Source organism: Amblyraja radiata, chromosome 11 (assembly GCF_010909765.2).
Source record: "Amblyraja radiata isolate CabotCenter1 chromosome 11, sAmbRad1.1.pri, whole genome shotgun sequence".
Classification (NCBI taxonomy): Eukaryota; Metazoa; Chordata; class Chondrichthyes; order Rajiformes; family Rajidae; genus Amblyraja; species Amblyraja radiata.
In genome coordinates this window covers 2,215,986-2,227,695 of record NC_045966.1, presented here as the reverse complement: position 1 = coordinate 2,227,695, position 11,710 = coordinate 2,215,986, and the positions used below count along the sequence as shown (strand labels likewise).

Genomic DNA, 11,710 nt, shown 5'->3' with positions numbered 1-11,710 from the left:
GCACCACCATTCAATATGATCATGGCTGATCATCCAACTCAGTATCCTGTACCTGCCTTCTCTCCATACCCCCTGATCCCTTTAGCCACAAGGGCCACATCTAACTCCCTCTTAAATATAGCCAATGAACTGTGGCCTCAACTACCTTCTGTGGCAGAGAGTTCCACAGATTCACCACTCTCTGTGTGTGAAAAATGTTTTCCTCATCTCGGTCCTAAAAGATTTCCCCCTTATCCTTAAACTGTGACCCCTTGTTCTGGACTTCCCCAACATCGGGAACAATCTTCCTGCATTTACCCTGTCCAACCCCTTAAGAATTTTGTAAGTTTCTATAAGATCCCCCCTCAATCTTCTAAATTCTAACGAGTACAAGCCGAGTCTATCCAGTCTTTCTTCATATGAAAGTCCTGCCATCCCAGGAATCAGTCTGGTGAACCTTCTCTGCACTCCCTCTATGGCAAGAATGTCTTTCCTCAGATTTGGAGACCAAAACTGTACGCAATACTCCAGGTGTGGTCTCACCAAGACCCTGTACAACTGCAGTAGAACCTTGCTGCTCCTAGACTCAAATCCTATCTCTACATTCTATCTCTGTCCCGCACCTTCCACTGACATCAGTCTGAAGAAGGGTCTCGACCCGAAACATCATCCATTCCTTCTCTCCAGAGATGCTGCCTGACCCGCTGAGTTACTCCAGCATTATGTGGCCACCTTCGATTTAAACCAGCATCTGCAGTTCTTTCTTACACACAGAGTTCCTAAAGGGCCTGTCCCACCTATAAGATTTTTCGGCGACTTGCCGGCATCTGTCATAGTCGCAGCAGGTGGCCGAAAATGTTCAACGTGTTGAAAATCCAGCGGCGACCAGAAAAAGGTTCGACTCTCTGCGCGACTACTCACGACATGTTGCGGGGTGACGCCTGTACAGTCGTGAGTAGTCGCCCAAAGAGTCGTACCTTGTTCTGGTCTCCGCTGGATTTTCAACACGTTGAAAAATGTTCGGCCACCTGCTGCGACTATGACGGGTGCCGGCAGTGGCCGAAAAAAATCGGCGTAAGTGGGACAGGCCGTTAACTGGCTAAAGGTGCACGCTCTAACCACCCTGGAGGTGCACGAGTTGCCACACACATACACTGGTGCATTGCCACCGGTACCAACACAAGACCTACTCTAATTAATGCCAACCTGTGTGATCCACCTGCTCCAGTTCAACTACACGCGGGCACATTAGCACGTCATTACTGGAACATCAATTAAGCCACCGATTAGCTGCCTAAAGTAACCAGACAGACACACACACACGGCACACACATCATGTGCATCACAGTTGCAGTCAAGAGCCAAGCATTCACTCTGGTACAATGCAAACGCCTCCGTTGCCATGCTGTGAGAACGGAGAGGATGAGAAGGAGTTTCGTCCCAGACGCCATTAGGACGTTAAACACCTATCTCACCAGGGACTAACTCTACTGAACCACTCTAATGTTGTTTTTTAAATTGCAGGTTTTTTTCATTTTTCCTTCCTCCCACAATATTTAATATGTAAAATAATATGTGATTCTGTTCCATTCAGTTTGTAGTTTGTTAGTTTGTTTTTTCCACAAAGTCCGCGAGCATTTCACTGCACATCCCGTATGCGTATGTGACCAATACACTTGACTAGACACCGAAGATGTCGTCAAGTTGACACAAAATGCTGGAGTTTACTCAGCGGGACAGGCAGCATCTCTGGAGAGAAGGAATGGGTGACGTTTCGGGTCTTCAGACTGAAGAGAGGGTCTCGACCCGAAACGTCGCCCATTCCTTCTCTCCAGAGGTGCTGCCTGTCCCGCTGAGTTACTCCAGCATTTTGTGTCTATCTTCTCTGTTATATCAGGGTGGGAAGATGAGAGGAATGTAAAAGAGACATCCTGGTATTTACAATAAGATAAATAATGACTTTACCTTGATACACAACTAAGATGCTCTTTGTGAAGTGCTTGTCTTATTAATGCACCTTGAATTACTCGAACACAATTAAATGGCCTGTGACTGTGGCCCCAGCTTCCACCGTGTTTTAATCCACAGTATTCACGGCCCTTTAGAAACATAGAAACATAGACAATAGGTGCAGGAGTAGGCCATTCGGCCCTTCGAGCCTGCACCACCATTCAATATGATCATGGCTGATCATCCAACTCAGTATCCTGTACCTGCCTTCTCTCCATACCCCCTGATCCCTTTAGCCACAAGGGCCACATCTAACTCCCTCTTAAATATAGCCAATGAACTGTGGCCTCAACTACCTTCTGTGGCAGAGAGTTCCAGAGATTCACCACTCTCTGTGTGAAAAATGTTTTTCTCATCTCGGTCCTAAAAGATTTCCCCCTTTATCCTTAAACTGTGACCCCTTGTCCTGGACTTCCCCAACATCGGGAACAATCTTCCTGCATCTAGCCTGACTTGATATTCAGCCATATCAGCAAGATCATAAATGGTGGCACGGTGGAGCAGCGGGTAGAGCTGCTGCCTCACGGCGCCAGAGACCCGGGTTCAATCCCGACTACGGGTGCTGTCTGTACGGAGTTTGTACGCTCTCCCCGTGACCTGCGTGGGTTTTCTCCGAGATCTTCGGTTTTACTCCCACACTCAAAAGACGTGCAGGTTTGTAGGTCAATTGGTTTCGGTAAAAATTGCAAATTGTCTCTAGTGTGTGTAGGATAGTACTAGTGTACGGGATGAGCGCTGGTCCACGAGGAATTGGTGGCCTATCTCCTTGCTGTATCTCTCAAGTCGAAAGTCTCATCTGTGATTTCCACATCCCAGAAACAGCAGCTAACAAGTCCACCCCCAGGGTAACTTGGACAGTTTGGGGGAGTGGGCAGATGCATGGCAGATGAAGTTTAATGCGGATAAATGTGTGGTTATCCACTTTGGTAGCAAAAACAGGAAGGCAGATTACTATCTAAATGGCGTCAAGTTGGGAAAAGGGGAAGTACAACGGGATCTGGGGGGTTCTTGTTCATGAATCCATGAAAGTAAGCATGCAGGTGCAGCAGGCAGTGAAGAAAGCGAATGGCATGTTGGCCTTTATAACAAGAGGAGTCGAATATAGGAGCAAAGAGGTCCTTCTGCAGTTGTACAGGGCCCTAGTGAGACAATACCTGGAGTATTGTGTGCAGTTTTGGTCCCCTAATTAGAGGAAGGACATTCTTGCTATTGAAGGAGTGCAGCGTAGGTTTACAAGGTTAATTCCCGGGATGGCAGGATTGTCATATGCTGAGAGAATGGAGCGGCTGGACTTGTACACTCTGGAGTTTAGAAGGATGAGAGGGTATCTCATTGAAACATATAAGATTGTTAAGGGCTTGGACATGCTAGAGGCAGGAAACATGTTCCCCATGTTGGGGGAGTCCAGAACCAGGGCCACAGTTTAAGAATAAGGAGTCAGCCATTTAGAATGGAGACGAGGAAACACTTTTTCTCACAGAGAGTGGTGAGTCTGTGGAATTTTATGCCTCAGAGGGCGGTGGAGGCAGGTTCTCTGGATACTTTCAAGAGAGAGCTAGATAGGGCTCTTAAAAATAGTGGAGTCAGGGGATATGGGGAGAAGGCAGGAACGGGGTACTGATTGGGGATGAACAGCCATGATCACATTGAATGGCGGTGCTGGCTCACAGGGCCGAATGGCCTACTCCTGCAACTATTTTCTATGTTTCTATGTTTCTATGACATCCTTCCTATAGCAGGAACCACAATACTCCAAGTGCGGCCTCACCGATGTCTTGTACGACTGTAATATCATCTCCCAATTTCAGTACTCAGTTCCGTGGCAGATGAAGGCCAGTGTGTGAAAGCCCCGCTCACCACTGTGTCTATCTGCAACGCTATTTAACGGGTTATCTCAAGTATATATTTTGTTAAATTACCTTGTTAGAAAAAGATGAATGACCTCCCAGATGACAAACACAAAATAATGTGATCCAAGCCACACTCGAACCGACATCACAATGAACAGTCTAACAAAGAGAGATCAGAAAGCTGGTGTAATGACAAGGGATCTGGATCAATTGCACAAAAGTCAGTTCTGCCAGGACAATGGGACCTTCGCTGGAACAGCTCTGTGCTTATTCATTCAACAAATAAATATATTACTGTCAAACCCACTTATGCACAATTCCGGATCGCAGTAACAGGAGACATCTGGTGTGTGTACAATCCCTCCATGAAATTTCCCAAATTCCCAAATCCCATCACGTCAAGTGGAAGCCAATTTCACTAACGTGTCAACAAATTGTACAAATACAACTTCAACCTTTTGTTTCACAGGCGTTAGTCGGTACACAATTCTCCTGCCTTCCTGGTTAGCGCGCTGAAATTGGACAGGGCCTTCGAGGAGTAAGATAGCAGCAGGAAAGAACTTTAACAATACCTGGAGTATTGTGTGCAGTTTTGGTCCCCTAATTTGTGGAAGGACATTCTTGCTATTGAGGGAGTGCAGCGTAGGTTTACAAGGTTAATTCCCGGGATGGCAGGACTGTCATATGTTGATAGAATGAAGTGGCTGGGCTTGTATACTATGGAGTTTAGAAGGATGAGAGGAGATCTTATTGAAACATATAAGATTATTAAGGGTTTGGACACGCTAGAGGCAGGAAACATGTTCCCGATGTTGGGGGAGTCCAGAACCAGGGGCTACAGTTTAAGAATAAGGGGTAAGCCATTTAGAACGGAGATGAGGAAACACTTTTTCTCACAGAGTGTGGTGAGTCTGTGGAATTCTCTGCCTCAGAGGGCGGTGGAGGCCGGTTCTCTGGAAGCTTTCAAGAGAGAGCTAGATAGGGCTCTTAAAGATAGCGGAGTCAGGGGATATGGGGAGAAGGCAGGAACGGAGTACTGATTGGGGATGATCAGCCATGATCACAGTGAATGGTGGTGCTGGCTCGAAGGGCCAAATGGCCTACTCCTGCACCTATTGTCTATTGTCTATTGGAATTGGGAAGATGAAAAGGGGCCTTCACAATCTCTCCCCTCTCACCTTAAGCCGATACCCTCTAGTTTTAGAATCCTCCACCCTTAGAAAAAGACTATGAGCGTTCACTTTACCCGTGCCCCTCATGGTCTTGTCACCTCAGGAAGGTCACCGCTCAGCCTCTGACGCGCCAAGAAAAAAAATCCCAACCCATCCAACCTCTCCCTGTAACTCACGCCCACAAGCCCAGGTAACACCCAGGTGAATCTCTTCTGCACCCTTTCCAATTTAATAATATCCTTCCTCTATATATCTGCAACAGGGAATAGTCTCAATAGCTGAGTTAACTAGAAGGCAACCACACTAATCAGTCATTAAATCCATATCCTCCATCACTTGACGTGTGATAGTAGAATTAGGCCATTCGGCCCATCAGGACTACTCCACCATTCAATCATGGGTGATCTGTCTCTCCCTCCTAACCCCATTCTCCTGCCTTCTCCCCGTAACCCCTGACACCCGTACTGATCAAGAATCTATCTATCTCTGCCTTAAAAATATCCACTGACTTGTGGCCTCCACAGCCTTATGTGGCAAATAATTCCACAGATTCACCACCCCCTGACTAAAGAAATTCCTCCTCATCTCCTTCCTAAAAGAATGTCCTTTAATTCTAAGACTATGACCTCCAGTCGGGGTGGAAGATTGCAACTTTAGAAACGTAGAAACATAGAAAATAGGTGCAGGAGTAGGCCATTCGGCCCTTCGAGCCTGCACCGCCATTCATTGTGATCATGGCTGATCGTCCCCAATCAATAACCCGTGCCTGCCTTCTCCCCATATCCCTTGATTTCACTAGCCCCTAGAGCTCTATCTAACTCTCTCTTAAATCTTCACAGGGTCCGCCCTGTTTCGACGAATGCAATCAACCTGGCATGCACAATCCAATAAGTTCAAATAGAACAAGTTTTCCGACAACTTTAGGCTGTGCACGCCATACGCAAGAAGAAGCCCTCTTGTCCTGATCCCTGGGATGGCAGGACTGTCATATAAGGGAAAGATTGAAAAGACTAGGCTTGTATTCACTGGAGTTTAGAAGGATGAGGGGATATCTTATAGAAACATATAACATTATAAAAGGACTGGAAAGCTAAATGCAGGAAAAATGTTCCCAATGTTGGGCGAGTCCAGAACCAGGGGCCACAGTCTTAGAATAAAGGGGAGGTCATTTAAGACTGAGGTGAAAGAAAACGTTTTCAGCCAGAGAGTTGTGAATTTGTGGAATTCCCTGCCACAGAGGGCAGTGGAGGCCAAGTCACTGGATGGATTTAAGAGAGAGTTAAATAGAGCTCTAGGGGCTAGTGGAATCAAGGGATATGGGGGGGAAGGCAGGCACGGGTTATTGATAGGGGACGATCAGCCATGATCACAATGAATGGCGGTGCTGGCTCGAAGGGCCGAATGGCCTCCTCCTGCACCTATTTTCCATGTTTCTATGTTTCTATGTAGACTCTCCCACTAGTGGAAACATCCTCTCCACATACACCCTGAACACCCTTTTAAGCTGTTTAAGATTGTGTTAAAGTTAGATTATAAAAATGTAGGTTCTGATTAAGCTTTGTCACCACGGAACCATCCTGATTTCACCAGGTTTGTTTCAGATGAACCATATGAGATTGTCTCAAAATTGATGAGGAAAAGCTAATTAAAGGCACTGTGATGTTTAGAGTATATCCAATATGGACCCACCCACCGTTCGAACATCGTGCAAATTTGCAAACTCAGTCAATCCATACCACACACTGAAGTAATCAGCATCTGATAATTAAATTACAACGGCAAGGAAAAGTGTAAATAATCCTCCTTCCAGAACTTAATGGAAAAGATATTGAGTGTGAGAGAAAAAATGCTGGAGAAACTCAGCGGGTGAGGCAGCATCTATGGAGCGAAGGAATAGGTGATGTTTCAGGTCGAGACTACGGAGGAATAGGTAACGTTTCGGGTCGAGACCCGGAAGGGTCTCGACCCGAAACGTCACCTATTCCTTCGCTCCATAGATGCTGCCTCACCCGCTGAGTTTCTCCAGCATTTTTTGTCTACCTTCGATTTTTCCCGCATCTGCAGTTCCTTCTTAAACATTGAGTGTGAGGGTGGCATGTTGCCGAACTACTCCAAAAACAGGGATTAGTAATCCAGTTATAACCTCAAATGTTGCCAACCAACATGAGAATTGTATTTAGTATTACATTATATAGAACACAGCACAGGAACAGGCCCTTCGGCCCACTATGTCCATGCTGAACATGACACCAAGTACAACTAGTCTCCTCTGCCTACACTTGATCCATATCCCCTCCATTCCCTGCATATCGAATCTAATATCCTAAATATGCCTGTCCAAACCACCACCCCTGGCAGCGCGTTCCAGGCACCCACCACCCTCTGTGTAAATAAAATCCCCCACACATCTCCTTTAAAGTTTCCCCCTCTTGCCTTAAAGCTATGCACTCGAGTCTTTGACATGTCTCCCCTGGGAAGAAAAGGTTCTGAGTGTCTACCCTATCTAAACTTCCCTTAATCTTCTTAGCTTTTTTATCAGGTCTCCCTTCAACCTCTGATGCTCCAGAGAAAACTATCCCAGTCTGTCCAAACTTCACCTTATGGCTACTATCCTCGAATCCAGGCAGCGTTTCCAGTAAACCAGCGCTGTCATGGGTTATGGGGAGAAGGCAGGAGAACAGGGTTAATTTAAGGATGACACCATGTAAATATGACATCTACACAACACGTAACTTAAGATCATCTTTAATCCACATACAGACTTAACAGCATGTTAGTAGTCACTGCCTCCTGTCTGCTACCGAACTGCGGAGCATAGGAAGTGGGTGTTAATATAAATGATACTGTAAGGAGAGGTTAGTGATGCTAACCTATATATGATTGGTTGCATGCATAAACCAATCTACAGTGAATCTGTGGGATTCATTGCCACAGACGGCTGTGGAGGCCACAAGTCAGTGGATATATTTAAGGCAGAGATAGATAGATGCTTGATTAATACGGGTGTCAGGGGTTATGGGGAGAAGGCAGGAGAATGGGGTTAGGAGGGAGAGATTGATCAGCCGTGATTGAATGGGGGGAGTAGACTTGATGGGCCGAATGGCCTAATTCTGCTTCAATATGAACATGAATCCTCGTCTGCACCCTCTCCAGAACCTCCTCATCCTTCCTGTAAGAGGCCGATCAGAACTGCGTGCATTACTCCAAAACCAGCCTGAACAAGGGTTTATAAAGCTGTGACATTGCTTCCTGTCTCTTATATGCTCTGCCCCAACCGGTGAAGGCAAGCGCGGCAAATGCCTTCTTTGCCATTCAATCTACCTGTGTGGCCACTTACACAGAGCTATCTAATTAGACCCAAGTTCCCTCTGTATATTACAGCTGTTTAAGGTCCCTGTCATTAACTGTGTCCTTTCCCATTCCATTTCACCTTCTAAAGTGCAGCACCTGACACTGGACAAAAAAAGCTGGAGAAACTCACGGGTGAAGCAGCATCGATGGAGCGAAGGAATAGGCGATGGTTTGGGTCTTGATCCGAAATGTTAACTATTCCTCAGCTCCATAGATGCTGCTTCACCCGCTGAGTTTCTCCAGCATTCTTGTCTACCATTGATTTTTCCAGCATCTGCAGTTCTTTCTTGAACACCTCACACAAGATCGTTTCTATAACACAAATAGACCCTTTGGCTAAATATGCTGCTCTTATACCTCATGCAACGATGGGTGCAAAGACCTTCTTAAGGCCCTGTCCCACTGCACGAGGTTATTCAAGAGCTCTCCCGAATTTAAAAAAAAAACCCTCATGATAATAATACATTTATTTTATTTTTATTTATGGGCGCCTTTCAAGAGTCTCAAGGACACCTTACAAAAATTGAGCATGTATAGGAAAAACATGTAAGGGGAATGAAATAAATAGTAGAGACATGACTAGTACACAAAGTAAAGACAGAATTCAATACAAAACACAGCATGAGGCAATTAATGCACAGATGAAAAGGGACGGGGACGTGGGGCTAAGGATAGGCAGAGGTGAAGAGATGGGTCTTGAGGCGGGACTGGAAGATGGGGAGGGACACGGAATTGCGGATCAGTTGGGGGAGGGAGTTCCAGAGCCTGGGAGCTGCCCTGGAGAAGGCTCTGTCCCCAAAACTGCGGAGGTTGGACTTGTGGATGGAGAGGAGACCGGCTGATGTGGATCTGAGGGACCGTGAGGGTTGGTAGGGGGAGAGGAGGTCAATGAGATATGTGGGGGCCAGATGGTGGAGGGCTTTGTAGGTGAGGACCAGGATTCTGTAGGTGATCCGGTGGGAGATGGGAAGCCAGTGAAGTTTTTTGAGGACTGGAGTGATGTGATGCCAGGATTTGGTGTGGGTGATGAGTCGGGCGGCTGCATTCTGGACCAGTTGGAGTCGGTTGATGTAGGTGGAGCTGATGCCAAGGAGAAGTGAGTTGCAATAGTCCAGTCGGGAGGAGATGAAGGCATGGATGAGTCTTTCAGCAGCAGGCGGAGTGAGAGAGGGTCTGAGTTTGGCGATGTTGCGGAGCTGAAAGAAGGAGGTTTTAATGACATGGCGGATGTGAGGCTCAAGGGAGAGGGTGGAATCAAAGATCACGCCAAGGTTGCGGGCCTGGGGAGATGGGGAGACAGTGGTGCCGTCGATGGTGAGAGTGGGGTTATTGATTTTGCTGAGTGTGGCTTTGGAGCCTATGAGGAGGAATTCTGTCTTATCGCTGTTGAGTTTGAGGAAATTATGTTGCATCCAGGTTTTTATAGCTGACAAACAGGAGTTGATATGGGAGAGGGGGGGGTTGTGGGGGGATTTGGTGCCAAGGTAAATCTGGGTGTCATCAGCGTAACAGTGGAAGTCCAGATTGAAGTGGCGGAGTATCTGACCAAGGGGGAGGATGTAGATGATGAAGAGGAGGGGGCCGAGTACGGAGCCTTGGGGAACGCCTTGAGTGACTGCGGCTGTAGCAGAGGTGTGGTTGTGGAGAGAGATGAAGTGGGATCTGTTGGAAAGGTAGGAACGGAGCCAGCTGAGTGCAGAGCCTTCAATGCCGAGGTCCTTGAGTCTGGTGAGCAGGATCTTATGGTTCACTGTATCGAAGGCTGCGCTCAGGTCGAGGAGGATGAGGATGTTGAGGGAACCAGTGTCAGCAGAGGTGAGGAGGTCGTTGAGGACTTTGAGGAGAGCAGTTTCTGTGCTATGGAGGGGGCGAAAGCCAGATTGGAGGGGTTCAAGTAGGTTATACGCAAGGAGGTGGGAATGAAGTTGCGACGCAACGATACGCTCCAGGGTTTTTGAAAGGAAGGGGAGGTTTGAGATTGGGCGGTAGTTAATGAGAGAGGAGGGATCAAGACCAGGTTTCTTTAAGATTGGTGTAACGGCAGCAGTTTTGAAAGCGGAGGGGACAATTCCTTGGGACAATGAGGAGTTGAAGAGATTAGTGAGGTAGGGGCAGAGAACGGGGAGGCAGGACTTCAACAGGGGAGTGGGGAGAGGGTCGAGGGAGCAGGTGGTGGGTTTGGAAGAGCTGATGAGTTTGGAGATTTCAATAGGGGTGACCAGGTCAAACTGGGAGAGGAAGCAGTGTGGAGGAGGGGTAAGGAGGTCAGTGGAGATGTTGAAAGGAGGGGCCGTGGTAGGTGGTGGAGTAGATGCTGGGGAGTCGGGTACAGGGGATAAAGATTGATAGATGGTGCTGATTTTATCAGCGAAAAAGTGGAGGAATGAGTTGCAGAGAACCGGAGTAGAGGTAGGGAGAGTGTTGGCTCGAGGCTTGAGGAGGTTGCCCACTGTGGAGAAGAGGGTTCTGTGGTTTAGGCAGGGATCGGTGAATATGGAGGAGAGGTAGGCAGATTTTGCAGCAATGAGGGCATCTTTGTAGTCAGTGAGGTGGAGTTTGTAAGCTTCAAGGTGGACTGTGAGAGATGATTTCTTTATTAGTCGTTCGAGTTGGCGACCCGTCTGTTTCAGTTTACGAAGTGCAGGTGTGTACCAGGGTGAGGATGTGTTGAAAGTTACGGTTCTTGTTTTGAGGGGGGCCAGAGTGTTGAGGGAGGTAGACAAGGTGGAGTTGAGATGGTTTGTGAGATCATCAGGTGAGATGGGGGTTGAGTCCAGGGGGAGAGTGGTGGAGAGCAGGTCAGAGAGATGGAGGGGATCAATGGATTTTAGATTCCGGAAGGTGATTTCTCGGAGGAAGCGGGGGCGAGGTGTCGGAGAAGGGATGGTGAACCGTATGAGCTTATGATCAGAGAGGGGGAAGAGGCAAGGATGGAGGTCGAGTACCGGTTGATTTATGGAGCAGACCAGATCAAGGATGTGACCTTTGTCATGGGTGGGAAAGGTGACGTGCTGAGAGAGAGAGAAGTTGTCCAGTAAAAAGGCGAATTCAGATGCGAGCTTGCAGGTGGGGGAGTCCATGTGAATATTTAAGTCACCAAGTAGCAGCAGACGTGAGGAGAGGGATGAGGCAAGTGTGAGGAGTTCAGTGAAGTCAGATAGGAAGGAGGGGTTTGGTTTAGGTGGCCGGTAAATGAGGATGACTGTCATGGAGGAAATGGCTTTGAAGGCGAGGAATTCAAATGATGCTACTGGGGGGAAGGTGAGTTCAGTGATACGAAAATTCTGGTTAAAAATAACAGCGAGGCCACCTCCATGGCGGGAGGGGCGGGGTTTGGAAATGTAATTA

General features: G+C 47.4%; 1 long non-coding RNA gene across 1 annotated transcript in view; it reads right to left on the bottom strand.

The window, feature by feature from the left end:
• LOC116978731 overlaps positions 1-1,803 on the bottom strand; it is a 12,897-nt gene extending 11,094 nt beyond the window's left edge. Inside the window, exons 1-2 of the long non-coding RNA XR_004413526.1 lie at positions 1,793-1,803; positions 1,455-1,460 (exon numbers count right to left, since the gene is read on the bottom strand). This is a non-coding gene — a long non-coding RNA (uncharacterized LOC116978731). The remainder of the gene's footprint in view (positions 1-1,454; positions 1,461-1,792) is intronic.
• Positions 1,804-11,710: the final 9,907 nt, after the last annotated feature.